At 41.1% G+C, this 16,816-nt stretch overlaps 1 long non-coding RNA gene across 1 annotated transcript; it reads left to right on the top strand.

Moving 5' to 3' along the window:
* The first annotated feature begins 6,169 nt into the window (after positions 1-6,169).
* On the top strand, positions 6,170-16,461 carry LOC142829996 (uncharacterized). The gene is made up of 3 exons (XR_012904999.1): positions 6,170-6,510; positions 6,699-6,857; positions 7,511-16,461. It is a non-coding gene; the product is annotated as an uncharacterized LOC142829996 (long non-coding RNA).
* Positions 16,462-16,816: the final 355 nt, after the last annotated feature.

The following is a 16,816-nucleotide window of genomic DNA, read 5'->3' as shown; positions in this document are numbered from 1 at the left end:
CGTTTGCGTAGCCCTGCTGTGTAGACACACCCTCACACACTGTGTCTCTCTGTCACTCACACAAACACACTCACCTCCTGACCCAACACACACTGGTGATGGTGGTGTTACTTCTGTCAAAGTGGGTTGTTTTAGGTTTTTGCATGTCATATTTATTGCTCTCTTATGCTTAAATTAAGTTCTTTGAGTAGTGAGTTCTAAAATGCCTAATTTGTTGTGGCTGGAGGAATTATGCCTCTGGTAGTTTGTATGGGGGTATGGGTATATATATATGTTTTTGGTTTCTACTAGGGTGTGTCTAGACTACAGGGTTTTGTCGACAAAAGTGGACTTTTGTGGACAAAACTATACCTGCATCCACACTGCCTTTGAGTTATGTAGACATAATGTCGAGAAAACTCAGCAGTTTTGTCGACGTATGTAAACCTCATTCTATGAGGAATAACGCCTTTTGTCAACAGAGTTCTGTCGATAGAAGGCATTATTGCATCTACACTGTCCTTTGCGTCCACACTGTTATGTCGACAAAGCGGCTTGCTTTGTCGACAGAACTGGATGTAGTCTAGACGCTCTTTGTCGACAGAAGCTTTGTCGACAGTATCTGTTGACAAAACTTCTGTCGACAAAACCCTGTAGTCTAGACATACCCTGGGATTTTAGTGCCTAACTGCTCTTTGTGCCTTTGAAAAGCTCGCTTACCATTTATAGCACCCCAGTGTTTGCCTTATGTATTAAACTGTAAGGTCTTAGAGCAGGGAGTGTCTTTTCCTATGTACAGCATCTATCACAATGAGGCTCTGATTTCACTGGAGGTCTCTAAACACTCTTGTAATACAAATAATTTTAGCAAGGGTGGCATAATATGCCCCACAGTAATGAGTGCAAATAAACTTTTAAATTGTTAATGGTTTTGCTTTTATTTTAGTACCATCTTAGAAAATATCCACTACCCAACCTTTGGGCAAAGTCCTCTCTCTCCGTGGGCTGGTTGGTTTGGAGGATTGGTGAAGGCATATACTGTAGAATGGAATCAAATCCATTCTACTCATCTATGAATTTTTTTAACTTAACTTGATATGTTTCTATGCCAAAAGCACTAAACAGCAGCAGGCCATCCGGCCTATAACTCATTGAAATGAACATTTCCGGTCTTGATTTCAGTTCCTCTTAAATCACAAAGCCCGTTCCCACTCTATGGCTGGGTTCCAGCTTTGGCAGGTGGTGATTTCACAGATGCTGGATGAGATCTGCTGGAGCTGTCTCATGGGGCTTAAGGAAGCAGCAGTTTGGTTATATATTGCAGTATTGCAGTGTTTCTATTCCCACACTATTTTCTGTCCCAAATGTTATAAACTAACCGTATTAAAAATCCACTTTGGAAAATCATGCTACACAATCTGCTGTGATGTGACTCCATTGTCCATCAGAGTTCTGTGGTACCTATTAATCTATCAGGGCTGAACCTAAGTGCCTTATTATATATAACCTAACCTATCTGGAGTACTGTGTCCAGTTCTGGGCGCCACATTTCAAGAAAGATGTGGAGAAATTGGAAAGGGTACAGAGAAGAGCGACAAGAATGATTAAAGGTCTAGAGAACATGACCTATGAAGCCAGGCTTCATGAACTGGGCTTGTTTAGTTTGGAAAAAAGAAGATTAAGGGGGGACATGATAGCGGTTTTCAAATATCTAAAAGGGTGTCACAAGGAGGAAGGCGAAAATTTGTTCCTCTTGGTTTCTGAGGACAGGACAAGGAGTAATGGGCTTAAAGTGCAGCAGGGGAGGTTTAGATTGGACATTAGGAAAAAATTCCTAACTGTCAGGGTGGTCAAATATTGGAATAAATTGCCAAGGGAGGTGGTGGAATCTCCCTCTCTGGAGATATTTAAGAACAGGTTAGATAGACATCTGTCAGGGATGGTGTAGACGGAGCTTGATCCTGCCTTGAGGGCGGGGGGCTGGACTCGATGACCTCTCGAGGTCCCTTCCAGTCCTATTATTCTATGATTCTATGATTCTATGATTCTATCACCTCTGCTCTCTGGTGGATAAAATTAGGCCTGCTCAGTGTGCATTATCAGTCATTATTCTACGGTAGCTAAATGAGATCTTCCTTTTATTCCAGAGGTATGGGACTATGTTTTTGGAGCCAAATGTTCTGGGTTCAGCTACTAATGCCTTGTGCGAAGTTTCACAGATGACAGGTTCCCATTGTTATAATGTGCATAGTACACTTGGGGAACTTCATGCTGCAGGATTCTCTCTACAGAGCACAGAAAGGTCATGGGGCTGGTCAAAAAAGGTATGTCTACACTCCTCAAAAATGAGGAGTAAGGGTTATTTCGAGGGAAGCGTTTTATCTCAAAATAACCTCTTTTTTCTCGAAATAGCGCTATTCCACAATAGCGCCATAGTGCAATTATGCAAATGAAGTGTGGGAAATTCAAATCCGAGCTTCATTTGCAATTTCAGGTGTCTGCATTTGAATTCCTCTCTTGGAAGAGGAATGAAGTGTAGACATACCCAAAATCTCCAAGCTCTTCAACTATCAGAACTTTCTCACAGGCCCATGAGAGAGCTTTCCCAGCCTCCCCAAATAAATAAAGTATAGGATTTTGATGCCCTCCCTTGCACCTGACTTTGTTCAAGGCAAAACAAAGGCAGCACAATGAGGTGTCACATGAAGATGATGTGACGTCTCAGGTGCCTCAAAAGGAGGAAATAATTTAACTTAAAATAAATTTTGTGCTGGATGCTCCCCTCTGATTTTATTAGGAAAAAAATTAAGTGGAGCTGGTCAGCATTTTCTGACAGACGAGAAAAATGCAGAATTCCTGAATTGTCAAGAGCAAACATATTTGTGGGAAAGGGTCACTTTCTGTGAAACTTTTTTACATTTTTTTTTCAAAAGGACCAATACTTCCTCTTTTTACATTTTCTAAGTGAGACAGTCAAGTTTTTCAGGTTGAAATGAGTTCTTGCTTCAAAGTTAAGTAGAATAAAATGTAAAATATATATTAAAAAAAAAAGTTGAATCTGGCCCTCACAGACTCATTCAAAACCTGACACTCAACCTTGGTGTTCAGACCAAAGTGACTATAATTAGGGTTAATTTAGCAGTAAAGATATCTGCTGAGAGGAGCATAGGAAATGGGATGGAAAAAAGACAAGCGGGGAAGGATTTGGGGCTACAGGTAAGGGGTCAGCTGGGTTGCTGCTGGCAATTTTTGAGAAACTTAGCCCTGGCTTTGCACACTAATATCACTGCTTAATTCAGTTCCCTTCAGGATGAATGATCCCTTGTCCCAAACCATTAATTCATAAAGTACCACATGATTAAGCAGCCTTGAACAATATTAGCAGCAACAGTACCATCTGCAAAACAGACTTTGAAAAGCTACTGTTTTCTAGACAAAGTTCACTACTGCAGTAGTTGCCCTCCCTAGGGAGATACCATATTTTATCAGGATAATACCCAACTAAAATAAAACAAATTCTTTATAGTGGCGTATGTCACATTTTTGGACTGTTGAGTATAAATTATCCATGTTTAAGAAGCTATAAAACTGGAACCACAGAGTGAAACTCTAAATGAAAGCTCCTCTGTGAAGAACTGTACCAGAACAAGGTAAAATATTGGAGTTGAGGTGGACAGAAAGCACTAACATCATAAAGCATTAGGGAAGTGTTATATTTTGTTCCCAGATGAAAAGGTATTTTCTCATCTGAACAGAAGTTAGATTTATGTTCACCTCTCCAATTAACCTTGTATGGGCAACACCTTGTATCAGGACTGGAATATAACTCCAGAATTTAGCAGAACTGAAGACAGATGACATTTACCTGTAGTTTTATGGGTATGAGAGACTTAATTCTAATTACTCTATTACTTAGCTCATTTTCGGGAGGCTGCAAAATAGGAAGCAGTCTTGCACCACAACTTTCTACAAGTGTTCAGAGGGAATCTATTTGCATGGTATTAGATGGGAGGGGAAGGTTGACTGTGTCTAAACTGTAATGATAAACAGAATTTTGGATATAGAGTCATCCTGGACACACAAGCTGCCAATGATTTTTTTTCTGCTAGTTTTGTGGTGTCAACCTTCTCTATCAACACAAAAGTTCAGCACACTATAGGAAGTCAAAACCACAACAAATACAAAATGAGAGATGTAGAACTACTTGGGGCAAAAAGAGTTCAGGTATCTGCTTTCTGAGACAGACTGAGCAAACTGAATATGGTTCTACATGAGTGTACTATCAATGTGCATAATGGTACTATGCTTTTGTTTTTGTCTATTCCTTTCTTCGTACCTCCTAACATATTGGTTGCTTCCCCTCTCCCATGCTGCTGCATGTTGAGCAGATGTTTCCACTGAGTTTTAATCAATTGATACGCAAGTCTCTTTCTTGACAGGTTATAGTTAATTTAGAACTCGGCAAAGTAGAGAGGGAGTTCAAATGAATTATTTTCCTTGTGCATTACCTTACATTTTCCCACACAGAATTTCATGTTGCCATCATGTGATTCATTTGCCCAGCTAAGGCATATTCTTCTGAAGCGCCCAATAGTCTACTCTAGTCCTGAATAATCTAAATAATTTTACAAATCAGAAGTCCCGTGGCAACTTAAAAACTAAGAGATTTGTTTGGGCATCAGCTTTCACGGGGTAATAACCACTTTGTCAGAATCACAAAAGCTCATACCCAATTTACATAGCTTTTTCCGAAAAAAGCCTATAGTGTGAGACCTAGCCTCAAGATCGAATTTATAAATGGCGCATCCATACTACCAACCCTGTTATTTCCTAATAACGAGCCACAGAATTTGAAATCTGTGCTTCTGCTTTTCATAAGGAATAGTGCTAATTCCAAAATAATTATTTTGATATAACAGTAGTGGGGATGCTCCTGTGCCACTATTTCAAAATAATTACTTCCCAGAGTGATTCGAACTAATTACTCCTCAGTGCTTCCTAGGTCCCTAAGTCTGAGGTAGCATGTCCACATTAATGGAGCCTGCCTTGGGCTAATTTCAAAATTTCCCCATAGTGTGGATTTCTCCATAGTTTGAATTTGTTAAATCGGGATTTAAGTCAAAATCAGTAATTTTGAAATAGTTTCCTAGTGTAGACATGGCCTAAGACACCATAGGACTCCTACTTGATGTTTTTACAGGTACAGACTAACACAGCTACTCCTCTGAGACTAAATAATTTTCTCATTTGCAAATATTGCCACTTCCCTTTTCCAGATAATGGAGATAATACTGGTTCTTGCATAGAAAGTCTTGCCACTATTCATCTTTTGCAATACTTGAAAACTGTCCATTTTTTCTACTTTTTGTTTCAGGCAATTTCCAATCCAGAATATTTCTTTACTTCTCACCTTATTACTACTTTCACTAGTCACAGTGAACAAGAGATTTCCTTTTCTAGAAATATTACAGTTCCTAGTGCTATTCTTCTTTTTAAGTACAGAGAATGTTTCTTTCAAATCAGCAGAATCTTTTCAACTGCTATCAATATTTTATATGTAACCCTTGTGGTTTCCTTTATGCATTATTTTATTGACACATTCAGAAAATTATAACAGATTAGGAGGGAATGATTATCCTTTGCAGAAACTACCAGTGGCTTTTCTCTGTATTTTGCAGTTTTGTTTTTAATGATTATTTCAGTCAGTTTTCCCAGTTCTGTAGTGAGGCTCCCCTGGTTCGTTACTTCCACAATCATTCCTAGCCCCTTATCTAAAGATGCATCTGTCAAAGTGGTTTTCACCATCAACTGCTTATGCCCAAATAAATGTGTTAATCTTTAAGGTGCCGCAGGACTCCTGGTTGTTTTTGCATGAATCCAGTTGTTTCTGCAGATACAGACTAAGGACATATCTAGACTGCCCATGGCTTTTGAAAGAAGATATGCAAATTTGGCATGAATTTGCATATCTTCATCCGATCCCGTTTTTGGACTAATTTTTTGAAGAAAAATTAAAGTCTAGATGCGGTACTGTCGAAAAAAATCAACCTTTTCAAAGAACCCTTCTTCCTAAAAAAATGAGGTGTACAGGGTTCTTTCGAAAAGGGGGAATTTTTTTTCTGAAAGAACCACATCTAGACTGCTTTTTTTTTTTTTTTTAAACCCTCTTCTGAAAACAGGATCGAAAGAAGATATGCAAATTCACGCTGAACACAGCTATCCCTCTGACACTGGAGTCATGTGAGACCACACTATATATGTGTTGACGTGTGTAAGCAACAATACAAAGGCAAAGCACATTAAGAAGCCATAATGAAGGATGTTTTACCTGAAGGGAATTGCTTGCTTAAGGGTACAGGCTGGGAAGGAAGTCCCTTTCTACTGCACTGCAACAACAAGGCAAATGGCTGCAAAGCTTAATTGATGAAAAACATAAAAATCAGCGCAGGTGATGTAAAGGCTAGGAGGTAACAGAACATAGTCCAGGTAATTGACCTGAGTGGGTAAAATGAAACAGCAGAAGGGTCCAAGGTAAGATTCTGATCAATATTTATTGCATTCTATATTCATTTTCTAGTCTCTCAAGCCCATCTTTCCCTTCTTTCAGCCTTGATCCCAGGAGAGACAGACTGGTTCACTCTCCTTTTTTGTGTTCTTCCACCTTCAGGCTGGCAAAATAGCTGCATGGTATTGAAAGATTTGCATGTGTTTTCTCTTAGGGAGTGAACATAATTCATCCCAATGAGGACCTGAGGTCCTAGAGGTGATGGTTTAATGTTGTAATCGCTGACATACTCAGCTCCTTGTATCAAAGAGGTTGAACAAGTGACTTCACTATACGGGCCATGGGTGCAGAAGTCATCTCTCCCAGTGGTCAGGCAAGTTAATTACTTTAAGAGAAAATGGAGGGACATGGTAATGGGTGTGAGGGAAATTTCCTTCTGGTCTATCAGCAAATATATTGATATACTTTGGGTCTATTTCCAGTTAAATTGCAGACAGAAAACTGTACAGAGGAGTGATACGCCACATTTTACCCGCACAGAGTTGATGTGGTAAAGTTGCTAAACAGGACTTTTGTATTTTCAGATACAAAAGGGCTCCATTTTGATATACCTCTGATTAATTTGTACTCACAAATAGTGGGTGTGCATCAGAACCTCAAACCTGCATGTTGACACTTAACTATGGCTATGTAAATGTTATACAGTAGAGAGAGAAGAGCCATTTAGTATCTGTTTGAGAGTGCAGAGTGAAAGAGAGAAGATGCATGTAATACTCTTTTACAAAGGATTTCCTTTTGTTCACACTTGTGGTTTCTTCTCTGACTAAACTAAAGCTCATTCTGGCTGAAAGTATATAGTGGTTGTTTGAATGCAGATAATACAAAAAATATAATGTCCATTTGTGCATGTAATTAGCCTATTTGTTTATGCAAAATAGTGCTTCTAACCTCTCTAGGTCCCATTCTTTGTTCTTAGTGTACTATCATCTGAATGCTTTAATTTTCACCTCTTGTCTTTTTCAACAGCCTTGGAGAACCCATATCTAAGGCAAGGGAGAATCTGAAATGAAGAAACAAAAAGTCAAGGGAAACAAGAAATAGTAATGAATACGTGAATAATTTAGATAAAATCAATCAGGAAGAAGCCAGAAAGGATCAAGAGAATACGAAAGTGATACAACCATCCATGGATGGGGAATGCACCTGGACCAAAGTGAGCCAAAATAGCAGAGACTGGCTCTCAAACAAGCCTAATACCTTTATTTCCAAAATATCCCAGTTTAAATTTCCTGGATTAGAAAAATATATGCCTCTACCCTAAAGCTTATGGGTGGTGTCATCTAGCCCTCCTGGCAATCCACTATTTCCATCATCTTTTCCATTCCCCTTTACTAAAATAAGCTGTGCCTAGTGGGTGGAAAATACGACTATTGAACTTTTTCCCATTTTACAAGCTCAGCAATAAATTCATGCCAAAGCTGGCACTCTCTGGGCCTGAAGCTATAAAAAGCTAAAGTAGCATCTGTAGCAGCAGTTGCATCTTCTAGATGGGGGAAAGAGATAAAAATCATGCAGATGGATTATGGATTAGACAGGGGTTGGGGGGACAATTGCCTGTTCTAAGAATTGTGCTTACCAATAGGGTCACTGCTTGCTGTGTATTTAAGCCAAGCTCATCTTGCTTATCCACCTCCCTGCATGTATCATCTTTTTTATCCTTTTAAATAACCAGTAACTCTAGGTAGGAAGCAGTTTTGACAGTAAGGAGAGGGGCAAGTATAGTGCCAGGAGCCACAAGTTATTCAATCCCAATAACAGAAACACATGGTATGTTTTTGCAACTTATTTGTCAGAGGAAGCACGTACATTGAGACCCTTAATGGTACTTAGAATGCACTGGCTTCACAGAAGTTATTGGCAATTGTGGCGACAGAAGAATACAGCATCCATGGTATGGGATGACAAAGGGCCTGACCCAACTACAGGCTTGGGGCCCGGGAGAGTAGTTGGGTTATTCGTCATGATGGAGAAGAGAGAAGAGAGTTGGTTGGGAACATGGGAAGTTCTGGTTTTGCCCTACTGAGTTGAAAGGATGACTGGATTTTTCCGGGAAGAGTGTCCAAGTGGCAGTTGTCAATATGGGAGTGAAGAGCAAGAGGAGTAGGTTTTGGGAGTCTTTGTCTTGGCAAGGTGGGTGAGGCATAAGAGAGGATAAAATCACTGAAGGAATAATTTAGGTAGAAAACTAAAGATGGAGTCCAGTAGGGATGAGCTAGGTAGCAAGTTTAAAACAGAAATAAATAGGTAGCTTAATATTTAGCAAGTTTGAAACAAACCAAAAGAAATATGTTCTCTCTCAATGCAGTCAACCTGTGGAACTCCTTGCCAGAGGATGTTGTGAAGGCCAGATCTTTAACAGTGTTCGAAAAAGAGCTAGATAAATCAATGGAGAATATATTTTTCAATGACTATTAGCCAGGATGGGCAGGAATGGTGTCCCTAGCCTCTGTCTGAAACTAGGAATGGGAGACAGAGAATGCATCACTTGATGATTCCCTGTTCTGTTCATTCCCTCTGGGGCACCTGGCATTGGTCACTGTCAGAAGACAGGACTTTGGGCTAGATCTGGGATGGGCAATAATTTTTTGCCAGGGGTTGCACAGGAAGGGGCGGGGCCAAGATATTTCCGGGTCCCCACCTCCAGACAATGATTGATCTGGGGGTGAGGGAGAGCCTTTGTCCCCACCCCAAGTTTCCCCCAAGGTGCCCATGCCCTTGGTGTGGGAGGAGACTTCCCTCATTCCCCTGCCCCTAGGCCAATTAGGCCCTGGGGGCAGGGAAATGTACAAAACCTCCTCCGCTCTCCCTCTCTCTCCCCTACGACCCCCCGTGCAAGCAGGGCACGGCACTTCAAAGCGCCACGTGCTCCTGGCAGGGCAGGAAGAGGCTTCGCGTGCTCCCCCACCCCACAGGCCCTAATTGGCCTGGGGGCAGGGGAGCAGTAGGGCCTCTGCAGGCCAGATCCACCCGCTTGGCGAGCCGGATACGACCATGGAGGCCGTTTTGCCCACCGCTGGGCTAGATGGACCTTGATCTGACCCCGTACAGCCGTTCTTATATTATTATGACACAAAAGGAAAGCATATTTGGAGCCCCAAGAGTTTCTAGAAACCACAGATCAGGGCCTATACATATAGAAATCAGACCGTCTTTGCCCCCATTGAGCTTACAATCTAGGTAGGCAGCACAGAAAAAAGTATTATCACCTTATTGCACAGGAAATCTGAAGCAGAGCCAGGATTTGAATGCAGATCTCCTGAGGGTTCATCCAGAGCCTGAGCGGCAAGAACAGCCATCCTCTTTCAATAAAACAATAAAGAGCCAAGTGGCATGTGCCTGTTAGGTTACTAGTATCTGGGCCCTGCTTTTAAAATTATATTTATAAGACATTTGCAAGAGCAAGCTGGTTATCTATTAAAAAGTTAGTAACCCGAAAAAAATCACCCCCTATTTCAACCCATTAGCCTCACTGTGGCTTTTACATGGGCATAAAAGTTTATTTGGGTGCATAAATACTCTACAGTTTTTCCAAGGGAAAAAAACCCCTATCAATAAACTGCTGAAAGAAGCCATTAGAGTCAGCTGCGTAACCTCCCATCCAAGTCTTAAACCAATGCCACTATAAACCTGATTCTTTTCATTTTACTAGAGGAACCACTGTTGTAGAAAGGGAACCCACTGTGGGGCAATTTGTTCTCTTGCCACATGTATATTGGCTACAAAATAGTCGGCAGTGCTTAGACATTAGAAAGACCCCAGAGAAAGTTAACACAGATGATTAGCCCTAACGGGCCCGTATGATGATGAGAAGCTGAGTGAATTAAATTTATTTGCCTTACAGCGAGTCAGTGGAGCTGTGTTCAGGTTTACATTATTTGCATTTGGAGATCTTGCCGCATTGGCAAAATGGGGGAGGGGATTAGTGTGAAACAGCCAATTTTGTGGTGAGATTATTTTTTACGTCTGCTACTAGCTGATTAAGGAAAATAAGGGCATCTAGGATTCTAAGAGTTTGAAAGGATCCTTCTGAGTGCAAGAAGCCGTAGGCTGCTTGAAAATGTCAGCACTTTCCACGTTATGTAGGATTGAACTGATTGCTACAGTGACGAGAACATGAACGATTCAAAGGTGAACCAAAGGGCTCTGTTTGATATGTGAATGCATGTAGAACAGCCACATGCAGGGAAGGGAGGTTGGCTCTGTACGAGGTCAGGCTCACTCTAGTAACAAAGCATGGCGGAGAGAGAATTTGACGTGGCTGATATTTGTGGGATCACTACAGCACAAGTTGAGTTACCGCTATGAATGAGAATAAGTGTAAAGTAAGATGGGCAAGGATGCATGTATCACAAGGTATACAATAATAGAAAGTAACAGTATTTGATTCTTCCTCTGTGAATCTCAAAATTTGGGACAAAACACAGTGCACAAGAGAACTGACCTTGTTCCCACTAAGAAACAAGGTACTATACTTTCTTACCATATGTAAGCTAGCTAATATAAGTTTTCAGACACATCAGCAGATCAAGATACACCCAAGGGCAAGCCAATCACTTAGCGTAACATTTTCAAAAGTGATTTAGGCACTTGGGAGTCTGTGGGATTATCTACACATGCCAAACTAAACCACTTTAAATAGCTTAGTGCAGCCTCTTCCTGACTTTACGAACCGGTTACGGACCAAGCAATTGGTCATAACGCGGTTTGTTCATCAGTTGGACCCCATAGAGTTACACGCAACCACGCTGTTCGTAACCGTGGATCGCGTTCGTGACTCGGTGTCCGCCATTTACGACAGCTTTGGTCGTAACTGCGAACGGTCGTAAGTCGCCCATTCGCAACTCGGGTACCGGCTGTATAGCTAAACCAGTGCAACTCCCTTAGCCAAGATGCAGTTATAGTGGTATCACAGTGTGTTACACCAACATAACTTATTCCCTTGCTTAGTGGTCAACCTCCATTAGGTATTACACTGATTTATGTATTTCAAGTAAAAGAAAACACGCCTCTAACCGAAACAGTTAAATCAGTATAAAACCTAGGTGAGGAGCAGGCTGGCATTAAGCTTGAAAGACATTTTGGTGATATAAAAATGTGCCCTGTAGTTTTTCTATGCCTCAGTTCCCCATGAGTGAAATTGGGAAAATAGCATGTCCCAACCTCCCAGGATTCTAAGTGTATGAAAGGATCCTTCTGAGTGCAAGAAACAGGAGGCTGCTCATTTACCTTCCAGGGTAAAGGATGAAGTCCCTAGATACTATGGTAATGGGGTCCAGACAGGTAGCACAATTAGAAGATAAGTGCTTCATTGTGAAGTAAGAACTCCATGTTGGGGATGTAGATAACTCTCAATGGTGTTTTTGTGCAACTGACAAGGATGACAACCGTATTCATAGCAGTACACTACATCACAGACCATTAAATGGAGGAGATTTTTAAATCTTATTGAGATTATTTTACTGCTTAGATCTCAAGGGAATTAACTGGTTCCAGATTTACTATTTCCCATCAACTAACCATCTGCAGGCAACACCTTTTTAACAACTTGCTGGAATACATTTGCTGGCCATTTTGTCATTGTAATATATTTGGGATATCAAAAAAACAGCTGGTCGAAGGCCATAAACAAAGACTTTATTATATATTGTTTATCATCACTTTAGTTTTGGAAGGCTAACCAAGAGTGTTAATGCATGGCAACATTAAGACCTATTTTTATTGTTGCCAGGAAGGCTAAAGGTTACTTCACTAATAATATGCAAATGGAGCCTTTACTGCATATAATAAATAATCATTTCAGATTAAAGGCAGAAATTTCTTTTAGTAGTACTTGCAATAAAACCTTTAGCATGAAGTTAATTATTAATTTTTTTAAAATTACCACTTCAGTGAGCCTGGATACATTATTTATTAAACGTAATTAAAGTATTTATTAGGCAAGTGTGATGGACAACAGCAACAGGGTGACTTTACTGTTTTATAAAATAACCTTGGTCCATGTTTACAAGCAGTGACAGTAGCGCTCCTTTATTGTTACAACAGATTAATTATCTGCAGGATGATAGATATAATTGCTTGCATGTGTCAGTGATTTTAGCTCTCCATTTTTTTCCCTCCCATCTTGGAAGCTGAGTGGGGGAGGAGGAATTGAGAGTACAATAACCAGAGGCCTCATCACACCGGTGATTTGAGCTTCTATTTATCTGTGATAATTTGCTTCTCCTGATGGAACATGAATTAAGGTTTCACATGATTCTGTCCTCCATTGACAGCTTCAGCCTGCCCATATGCCCAGAGTGCTGACTGCATGTAAATCAAACCTTAGGGTGTTTCCAACGAGAATGGAATTGACTGCCAGCAGCAGCGACAATAGTAGCTATCAGCCAGCCAACCAATGTTTCTCAAGCTGTAGCTTGAAAGTGTCCTGTCAAAAGGATGTGATTGATTTTACAGAAAGGAGAGGTGGAGGAACTCACTGACAACCACAGATCAGCAACGCTACTTGCCTCTTTATGTTACTGCAACAGTACACCATGCAATCGATGTTTAACCTGTTTAAAGATAGTAAGCTCATAGCTAGACCAAGCAACTGGGAGTCAGGATGTTTGGATTCTTTCCCTGATTCGACCACTTACTAATGGTAAGCATAGAACTGTTATCCTTGCATACAGAATACTAGGACTGGAAGGGACCTCAAGAGGTCATCTAGTCCAGTCTCCCTGCCCTCACTGACCTATGTTAAGTAGAATTTTTCTTCTCAAGACCCATTCACAAAAAGCCTACTGTACACATGTAATTTCTCTCCAGTGTGTGTGGCAGCCTTGAATCAGTCATGACCAGAACAATTCCACAAAAGATTTTTCTTTTTGGTCAAAATTTTCCATGGAAAATGTTTCATTTTTTTTCCATCAAACTATTTCAGTTCTGCAATAAAATAGTAAAACTTTTATTGGAAAAACCAATCTTCTTCATTAGTCAAACTCAGATTTTTGTTAAAAGAAAAAAACAGTTGAAATAGGGGGGAAAATAGGGCCATCCCTAAAAATTCCATTGGGTTAAGGAACAGAGTTTATTATGTAGAAGGGTTCGCAGTGGCATTGTAATGATGTTGCTCCCAGGATATTAGAGACACAATGTAATAACTTTTATTGGACCAAATTCTGTTGGTAAAAGAGTAAAGCTTTTGAGCTGCATAGGAAAGGTGAATTAGGCCCCTTTATTCCATGGTGGAGGATGAGGAAAGGGGAGATCAGCAAGGGGCTGAGATAGGCACCTGTGACCCTAACCTCCTCTCAGGACTCACTGGTATCTGATAGCGTGACCTGACCAGTTCAGTGTACCCCAATACATTAATGTCCTAAACTGTATCTGATGTGGCTCATGTAAAGCACCAATGGAAAACTAACATTGTACTTATCATTAATATTCTTGCATGGTGCGTGTCCAGTAAACGCCCAAGGGACCATGCAAATATGGTGGAAATGAGGAACTAAAATGGGGTTTCCAGACAAGTCAGAGAAGTGGATAAAGTTTTCTCAAGCTACTGCCTCCAGACAGACATCATCAGAGTCTATTAGCAACCACATGTCAACTGGCCATTCATTTGCATGGGAGAGGACAAATGACAGAGGACAGGCTGCCCCAGAGATTGCATTCCAGGAAACTCTCGCCTTTCACAGTGGATGCATTTCTGGCACCACCACGAAAAGAGAAATTTGCCAATACTGGAAGTCGCAGCTCTGGCCCCTGCAGTGAGCTCCCAAACTCACCCTGGGGTCAGGAGCTATGGGGAGCTCATCATAGGACAGGAGCCATGGGGAACTCACAGCAGCTTCCTGGCAGCTGTGGTGAGTTCCCGGTGTCTCCTAGCAGCTGTGGGGAACTCATTGCAGCTCTAGACAGCATGTGGGAACTCACTGTCGCTCCAGGCAGCCATGAGGAACTCACCATGGGTGTTAGGAGTGGTGGTGAGTTCCCCATGGTGTCTGGCTCCCACCGCCCTCCCTTTCAGGCTGGGACAGGAGACCCCTCCCCCGTGTAAATACATGGAACCACAAATAGCAATTCTGTGAATCATGAGAGTCTCCTGTGTAGCAAACTCCAGCTAGAGAAGAAATCAGCATGGAATATCCTTCACCACTGTCACCTCCATGTCTTCTTCCTCACAGCTTGAATGAAGTTTATTTTGGGGGGAAGGGAGTGACTTTCAAAAGATTCATCAGACTGGTCTCGGGCTTGAGAAAATGTATATGAATTAAATGGGAAAGATGACATCTCTGTAGGGCTATTACGTAAATATTTCAAAAAAAAATATTTAAATGAGAGACAGCTCATGAAGTGGGTATGGAATCATACAGGGCAAATTGCAGATGGCTTGGCTTGGGATTTCAAATGAGTAAATAACCAACAACGAAGGTGCATTGTCTACAGTCTTCAAGAGTCTCATATCACCTGTTCACTTGGCGATGTCAGTAGAATCATATCACTGGCCCTTGGCCACTGTCAGAAGACAGGATATTGGGCTAGACAGATCTTCAGTCTGACCCAGTATGACCGTTCTTATACTCTTAACACCATAAAAGAGATAAGCAAAGAATTCTGTGTTATATTTTACCTATGAAAAGGAGCAGAACCAGCACTCTGGACTTCCATGGAAAGTCCTCACTGAGAGACAGTCATCCATGCTGGACAAAGAGATAAATGAGGTGAAAAAACCTCTTAAACCAAAGCTGTACCTTGCTAGCTTAAGTTTTAGATGGTAAGATGCATGTTTTTCACTCTTATGTACTTGTAACCATCTCTCCTGTATTTCTTTTCCTGGGCATTTCTTAAAATTCAACCTTTACTTAAGAATCTGGTTTTACTTTTAATCTAAACCAAACCTGTGCTGTTTGAATGGACAGTGTCTTTAATGCCAGTTAGAATGCACAGCTTTATCTCTTCAGAGGAGAAAACAGACTATATTATTCCTCCACTTGATCCAGGAAAAGTCTGAACATTGGAGAGCCTATAGTTGGGGGACAATTGAGGACTGTGTGGGGTCATCATGCCAGGTGTAAGCAAAGCTGGTGGATACCATAGTGTATCGGGGTAAAACAAGCAAACTGCAGGAATCAAAATGCCCAGCTAGAGCTGCTAAAACACACACTTATGCACACTCGTCTGTTGGCTGTGAGTATGCAGGCTAAGACACACAGGCAACACAGCATTTAAGGTATCCAAAGCTTTTAGGGCCTCATTGGTCTGTACTGCACCTCAGAATATGACAGCCGCATCCTCCTTTATTTTGTTTAAATGTCTTCTGTTTCTCTTGTATAATTATCCCTCAGGAATGGTTATAGCATATGAGCTCAGTCAGGATGATATAGGGTGTTACCTTGGGTGGTTGCCAAAAACTTGCTCTTTGTTATCCTTGTCATAGTATTACTTCTGTTCTAATTTTCTCATGGGTAGTTCTCCTGTACCCATGTAACTGCTTCAGCACTAATTTTCTTTAATTGGTTAAGGTTTCTTTAACTGTCATCTCAGGAATCTATTAGATGTTGGCCATAAAGTTTTTGTCCTGCAGTCTAGAAGTCTATACACTGGTGATTCTAGAAAATGACTGTTGTGTTGATGGAATTTCCATTTTAAATGCTAGTCCCTTTGGGTATGTCTACACTTGCCCGCTACTTTGAAATAGAGAGGCAAATGAAGCATACCGAAGTTGCAAATCAAGCCAAGGATTTAAATATCCCGCACTTGATTTGCATGTTCCCGGACAGTCGCCATTTTAGAAATTCACTAGCCCGGAGTAACTGCCCAAGTCTACGAGGAGTAACGGTAGTTCGAATTACCCTAATTCGAACTACCTACTCCGTGCTGCGTGTAGCCGCGGGCACGGAGTCCGAACTACCGGGGATTTAAAAATGGCGGCACCCGGCAAGATGCAAATGAAGCCCGGGATATTTAAATCCTGGGCTTAATTTGCAACTTTGATTGACTACATTAACCACCCTCGTCCGAACTAGGGTGGTAGTGTAGACATACCCCAATTTACCAAGTCTTTTTAATGATAAGGGCAAGGCTAGAAAGGAAAAGACACAAAACTAGCTCAATCTAGCTAGAGACATGAAGGGTAGCAACAAGATATTCTACAAATATATTAGAAGGAAGAGGAAGACCAGGGACAGAGTAGGCCCATTGCTCAGTGAAGAGGGAGAAACAATAACAGGAAATTTGGAAATGGCAGAGGTGCTTAACGATTTCTTTATTTGATTTTTTTGTCAAGAT

This window comes from Pelodiscus sinensis, chromosome 6 (genome assembly GCF_049634645.1).
Source record: "Pelodiscus sinensis isolate JC-2024 chromosome 6, ASM4963464v1, whole genome shotgun sequence".
Classification (NCBI taxonomy): Eukaryota; Metazoa; Chordata; order Testudines; family Trionychidae; genus Pelodiscus; species Pelodiscus sinensis.
This window is presented reverse-complemented; position numbering and strand designations above follow the sequence as displayed.